This window comes from Panthera pardus, unplaced genomic scaffold (assembly GCF_024362965.1).
Source record: "Panthera pardus isolate Hobbes unplaced genomic scaffold, ASM2436296v1 HiC_scaffold_11, whole genome shotgun sequence".
Classification (NCBI taxonomy): Eukaryota; Metazoa; Chordata; class Mammalia; order Carnivora; family Felidae; genus Panthera; species Panthera pardus.
Window position 1 is genome coordinate 64,507,719 of NW_026526666.1, and position 6,766 is coordinate 64,514,484.

Sequence of the window (6,766 nt, forward strand, 5' to 3'; positions counted from 1 at the left end):
GTGATACTCTCACTATGGCTGGTTTTGGAGCTACCAACATAATGTCACTAAATGTGGAGTTAGGAAAAGATGTAAGAATACTACACCATTATATAGTATTTCCACAATACAGAGAGAATAGATGTAAATAACACCAAGAGCATAGAAAATAATAAAGTAATTAGAAAATGATGAGTTTTGAATTTTACCTTATACTACAATTTATTTAATTTTAAGTTTACATAATTTAAGTGTTAGTAATGACTGTGTTTAACAAGAGGCTGGAAAAATTCCTGAAAATATAACAATTGGCTCTAGAACACTACTCCTTTCTCTAGTTAGGTTGGATATCTCAGTCTGGACTTGGAGGAGAGCTCTAGGTCAGAGATATAAATTTGGGAGTGGATAGCATATGGAGTACTTAAAGCCAGGATACTGAATCTTGATGGAGAGTTGGTGTAGATAGACGGGAGAACTGAGAACAGTTCTTGGGACTCCACCATTCAGCATCGGGGAGATGAAGAAGACATCAGAAAAGTGGGAGGGAACCAGAAGAGGTGACTTAACAGAGTAGCTAGAAGAACAGGAACCAATAGAGTGCAGTATCATGGAGGCCAAGTGGCAAAATTGTTCCAAGATGGAGCTTTTATTTATTTATTCATTTATTCATTTATCTATCTATCTATTTATTTATTTGTATCTTTTGGTTTTTTGGGTTTTTTTAATTTTTAATTTTTAAATTTTATTTTGTTTCGTTTTACCAAGCAGTCATTAACTAGTCAAATGCTGCTGATAAATCTAGTAAGATTAGGACTGAGAACTGAACATTGGATTTAGCAATTTGTCCTTAACCAATGAAGAGAATCAAACAAAAATACAATATTTTCATGCCTTTTTGGCATTACTCATGCTGCTCTCTCTGACATTTTTCCCCCTTCCTTATCCTTAGAGCAAGCTCCCATCTTGCTTCCAGGCTTTATCAGTCAGAGTCTCAATAGGAAACAGATGACACACTCAGATTAGGACAATTAGACAAAGGTTTATTTACAAAGGGACTAGTTTAAAACATGTGGGTGGAGTATAGAGGAAGACAAGGGATAGTTCAAGAACTATGTGATCTGTTACACCCCTTGACCTGAAGGGTGCAGAGAGGGAGGAGAGATTTCAGAAACTGCCAAGAGTTCTGTTCATCTAGCCAGCGTGAAAGGGACACTTACTTTCAAAAAAGGTTCACAGCCAGGGGCACCTGGGTGGGTAAATAGGTTAAGCATTGACTTCAGCTCAGGTCACAATGTCAACTGTTCTGGAGGTGGAGCCCCACATGGAGCCCAGCGTGGAGCCTGTTGGGCTCTGTGCTGAGTGAGGAGCCTGCTTGGGATTCTCTCTCTCTGTTCCTCCCCTGCTCATGCACGTGCTCTCCCTCTCTCAAAATAAATAAAAACAAAACTTAGAAGAAAAAAAAAGGTTCACGCCACAAGGGAAACTTGCAGGAAGTAGTCAGGGAATTAATTATCTAGCCCTCCCTCTCACCAATCCCCTGCAAGGGTGTTGGCCCAGACCTAAGTGGAAAGTGGAAGCCAGAGAGCAAAGGAGCCAATTGACCTGGTCTCCACAGGTTCAGTGTACTGGGCAGACGGTGGGTGGACAGTGGATCTAAAAGCCAAACAGAAGGTATCCAGCACACAAACCCAACTCAGAAAACAATTTCTGAGGCTTTCCTCAACGTTTGTTTAAAAATTATTTTTATTTTTAATTCTTTTATTTTAGAGAGATAGCATGCAAGCAGGGGAGAAGGGCACAGGGAGAGAGAGAGAGAGAGAAAGAGAGAGAGAGAGAGAGAAAGAGAGAGAGAGAATCTCAGGCAGGCTCCACACTTGGAGCATGGAGCCCGATGTGGGGTTTGATTCCACGACCCTGAGATCAGGACCTGAGCTGAAATCGACTTGAATGTTCAACCAACTGAGCCACCCAGATGCTCCTTTTTTAATTTGATTTTTGAGTAATCTCCACACCCAACCTGGGGCTCAAACCCACAACCCTGAAGATCAAGAGTTGCATGCTTCACTGACTGACCAACCAAGCACCCACCCCTCTCAACATCTTTAGGTAGTTAGGAGTGCCTATTCTAAGCCTCCCTTTAACATAGTGCTTAATGCTGTATTGCAATCCTGGCTGCACCTTAGAATCACCCGGGGAGTTTTTAAAAAATATTGATGTCCAGTCCCATTCCAGACCAATTGAATCAGAAAGTCTGGGGGTAGGTCCTCAACATTAATGCTTTTTAAAAATCCTCCAGGTGATTCTAAGGTGCAGCCAGGATTGAGAACCACTGCTGTGTTGTCATTGCCTACCTACCTATGTTTCATTGAGGAGTGTCTGAGTGCTTTGAGGGTAAGATCATGTCTTTAACGTGCAGCATGGAACCTGATACAGGGCAGGTGCTCAGGACACGAAAGTTCACATTACAGAGTGTGAGGACTTCACATTTGTGTAGTTTTGTTAGGATTGTGGTATATATGTCACCTACGGTATTGTTTTCAATCTGCAAGTTGCAACCCCTTAGTAGGTCATAGACCAGCACGGGGGAAAAATTGAATACAAATTCAAGAGTAGGTGACATATAGTAAGGGTTAGTGTAGTGTTGTGAAACAGGTATGGGTGATCCAGATTGCAACATAAACTGTTTCTGCTGTGAATTGCATTCACAATGCTTGAAATCCAATGACCTAGGACAAGTAATCTCTCTGTGCTTCTGTTTACCTATCTTTAAAAAAAAATTTTTTTTAACGTTTATTTTTGAGAGAATGAGACAGAGTGCAAGTGGGGGAGGGGCAGAGAGAGAAGGCCAGAATCTGAAGCAAGCTCCAGGCTCGGAGCAAGCGTTCAGCACAGAACCCAACGCGGGGCTCCAGCCCACGAACCTGAGATCGTGACCTGAGCTGAAGTCAGATGCTCAACTGACCGAGCCACCCAGGCGCCCCTCCCTATCTTTTAAAATAGAATCATAGTACCTCCTATCTCATGGGATTGTAATGAAGATTAAATGAAGTAATACATGTAAAGTGCTTGGTGTCTAGCAGAGTACATAATCAACAGTACCTGTTTTATTGTTCGACAACAAAAACACTTTTTAAAAGCAGAATATAAAATTTTAGTGGTGCCTGGGTGGCTCAGTTGGTTGAGTGTGCGACTCTTGGTTTCAGCTAGGGTCGTGATGTCATGGGTGGTGAATTCCAGCCCTGCATTGGGCACTGCTGAGTCTGCTTGGGAGTCTCTCTCTCCTTCTCTCACTGCTCCTCCCGTGCTCGTGCTCACTGTCTTTCTGTCTCAAAAATAAATAAACTTATAAAAATGTTTAATAAATAAATAAATAAATGAAATTTTATTTATCCTGCAATTACTGCTGTACAATATTAGGCATACAGGTAGATAAGAGCTTTTTTTTCTTAACTCAGTTATTATTGGAAAATGCTATGGCAATAAATAACTTTTTACAAATAGGAAGCTGTGTACCCGACCGCTTTCCTTTTCTTGAGGTCAGGAATGTTGTGGGGCCTGATTGGGGTGGTGGAGGTGCTGCCTTAGATTCTATCTGTGGCTAGGTCCTATTAATATCTCTACTGCTTCTGACCGGTGCCCACAGGCTATCTCTGCACCTGCTCTTGGAAAATTAGTACAGCTCTGTTTAGAGGTCTTAGGAGTAGGGACTAAGCAGGGCTTATTTGTTTGAATATCCAAAACACTTAACACCATACCTGTTACTCAATAGATAGGCTAAACTATTGATAACTGTTGTGTGACCTTGATCAAGTCACACACTCTGCACCAGAGTTTCCTGTGTATAAAGTGAGAGAGACTGAATGGAAGTTAGAGATAAAAGGAACCTCTGATTTTACAAGTGAGGAAGGTAAGACTCAACTAGGGGAAGGGACTTATGCAAGTTCACATGACAAGTTGGTGGAGAGGCAGAGGTTATAGTTGAAGTCTCTCCGTTCCATGGTAGAGCACTTTCTATGGTATTGTATTGTCAATCCAATTGTAAAATCCTGGCATGCAGTTAGAGTCAACAAACAAAAGATACATATAGCAGCAGGGATAGATCTTGAAAAATATAGTGTGTTGTGCAAAAGTAAGATACAGAGTGGGATACATAATTCGATGCCATTTACATAAATGTAAAATATGTGCCCACAATATGAAAATGCACACTTTTCAAGAACAATATAAACCAGTTGCACAGTCAATACTTTAAAGAGTTACCTGCAGGGGTAGGGAGAGGAAAGAGGGTAAAAGAGAATCGATAGGGGCATCCGGCTGGCTCAGTTCAGAGAGCATGCAATTTTCGATCATGAGTTCAAGCCCCATGTTGGGTGTAGAGATTATGTTAAAAAAAGAGAGAGAGAGAGGGAGAGAGGATAAATAAATGAATGAATGAATGAACGAATGAATAAGAGACAGGCCTTCAAGGCCAAAGAAGACAACTGAGTAATACATTGACCTCAACTATCTGCACTTAAAATTTAAAAATAAAATAAAATAGGGGCTCCTGGATGGCTCAGTTGGTTAAGTGTCAGACTCTTGGTTTCTACTCAGGGCATGATCTTATGGTTTGTGAGTTCAAGCCTCTCATTGGGCTCTGTGCTGACAGTGTGGAGCCTGCTTGAGATTCTCTTTCCCCCAGTCTCTCTGCCCCTACCCGACTCATTCTTGCTTTCTCTCTCTCTCTCTCTCTCTCTCAAAAATAAATAAATAAATTTAAAATAAAATAAAATACTATAATTTCTGCCTTTTGGAGGGATTTTATTTCTAACAGTGTATGTAAAATGTAAAGCAGATAGGTGTCATTGATTTCTTTCTTTTTTCTTTTTTTCTCAACGTTTATTTGATTTTTGAGAGACAGAGACAGAGTGTGAGTGTGAGACGGGCGGAGAGAGAGAGGGAGACACAGAATCCAAAGCAGGCTCCAGGCTCTGAGCTGTCAGTACAGAGCCCGACACGGGGCTTGAACTCATGAACCATAAGATCATGACCTGATCTGAAGTCAGATGCTTAACCTACTGAGCCACCCAGCCTGTTTTGTTTTGTTTTGTTTTGTTTTGTTTTGTTTTGTTTTTGAGAGAGAGAGAGCAGGCGAACCAGGGAGAGGGGCAGAGGGGGAGAGAGAGAGAGAGAGAGAGAGAGAGAGAGAGAGAAGGAGAGAGAATCTTAAGCAGGTTCCATGCTCAGCATGGAGCCCAATGCTGGGCTCAATCCCACAACCCTGGGATAATGACGTGAACTGAACAAAATCAAGAGTTGGACACTCAACCAACTAAGCCACCCAGGTACCCAAGTGTCATTGATTTCTAAAAATCTTCCCTTCCTCTCCTTAGCCTCTATCCTCAATTAGGCCTCAGTGTCTCTCATTTGGACTCCTGGAGCAGCTTTCTCCTTGGTCTCCCTGCCTCCACTTTCTCCCCATCCAATCCAATGCAATTTTCCACAGAGAAACCAGAATTATCTTTCTCACACAAAAATCTGATCATGGTTCTCCTTTGTTTAAATACTCTTCAGTGACTTAGCCTGTGACCAAACAATATATCTTTTTCTATCTAGCTTCTTTCACTCATCATAGGTCATTTGATTATCCATTCTGTTACATTATGAGTTTTTTTGAGGAAAGAGACAGTGTTTTATTAATCTCTAAATCTCCAATAGCTAGCCCAAGGCCTGGCACTTGGTGGGAGCCCAGTGAGTATTTGAGGAATGAACGGATGCATGATTCCCCTGAGACTTTGTAATTAAACTGGCCATTTCCCCATCGTCAGTGGGGCCCCAGCTTCAGATCCCTGGGTGATGCAGGTGAGTTGCTAGGCAACAGCATGAGGTTGGCTCTGGGGTCACAGTGGAGAGTGTGCAATGGAGGCCGAGGCTGAGGTAATTAGAAACACTTCTATTCAGCAGCCTCTGAACTGCCTCTGGTTTTGCCCCTCCAGCCCATCCCCCACACAGCTGCAGGATAGATCTTTCTAAAACAAGCATAGACCATAGCACTCCCCTATTCCAAAACCTTTGGGCTGTCAGTTGAGGAAACTAAGGTTCAGAGATTTGAAATAACTTGCCCAATGTCCACATAACAAGTAAAGTGCAGAGCTAAACCCAGGTTTTTCTGATTCAAAAACCCGAGACCTTTCCAGTATTTTGATTTTGGACGAGTTAAATTTGGGGTGCCCACAAGTCATCAGGTGGAGAGATCCAAGAATCCATGGGTCACATTGCTGCCATTCCCATCAAAGCCTTCCATGGAGTAGGTGCTTCAGCAACAAACAAAACATATAAGGCTAGGAGACCACTTCCCTGTCAGAAAAGGGATAATCTTGAAGGTTCCATCCAATTTCTTATATGGAGTTTCAATTAGTGTGCTTTGATCCAGAGAGCAGCAGCATCAGGACTCCAGAGCCTGTCTCCTGACTTCACTGATCCCAGAAAGGCACGACAGAGTGGTAAGCACTTGACTCAGACTGGAAGAACAGAGGAGAGTTGTCAGGAAAGGATTCTAGGACAAAGGGATGTTTTGAACAATGAGTAGAAGACCAGGTAAAGATAAGGGGAATGTGATAGGGACAGTTCAAATGTCTGGATGTGTACATTTAGGAGAGATTTGATAATGCCTACTTTTCTGGGTGAAATTATAGTTCTCTAAAGTATTCATTCAATAATTCATTCCACAAATATTTCTTGGTTGAGCCATGTACCCTATACTTCAACCACACTGAATTTCTCACTGTTCCTTACACAATAAACAAAA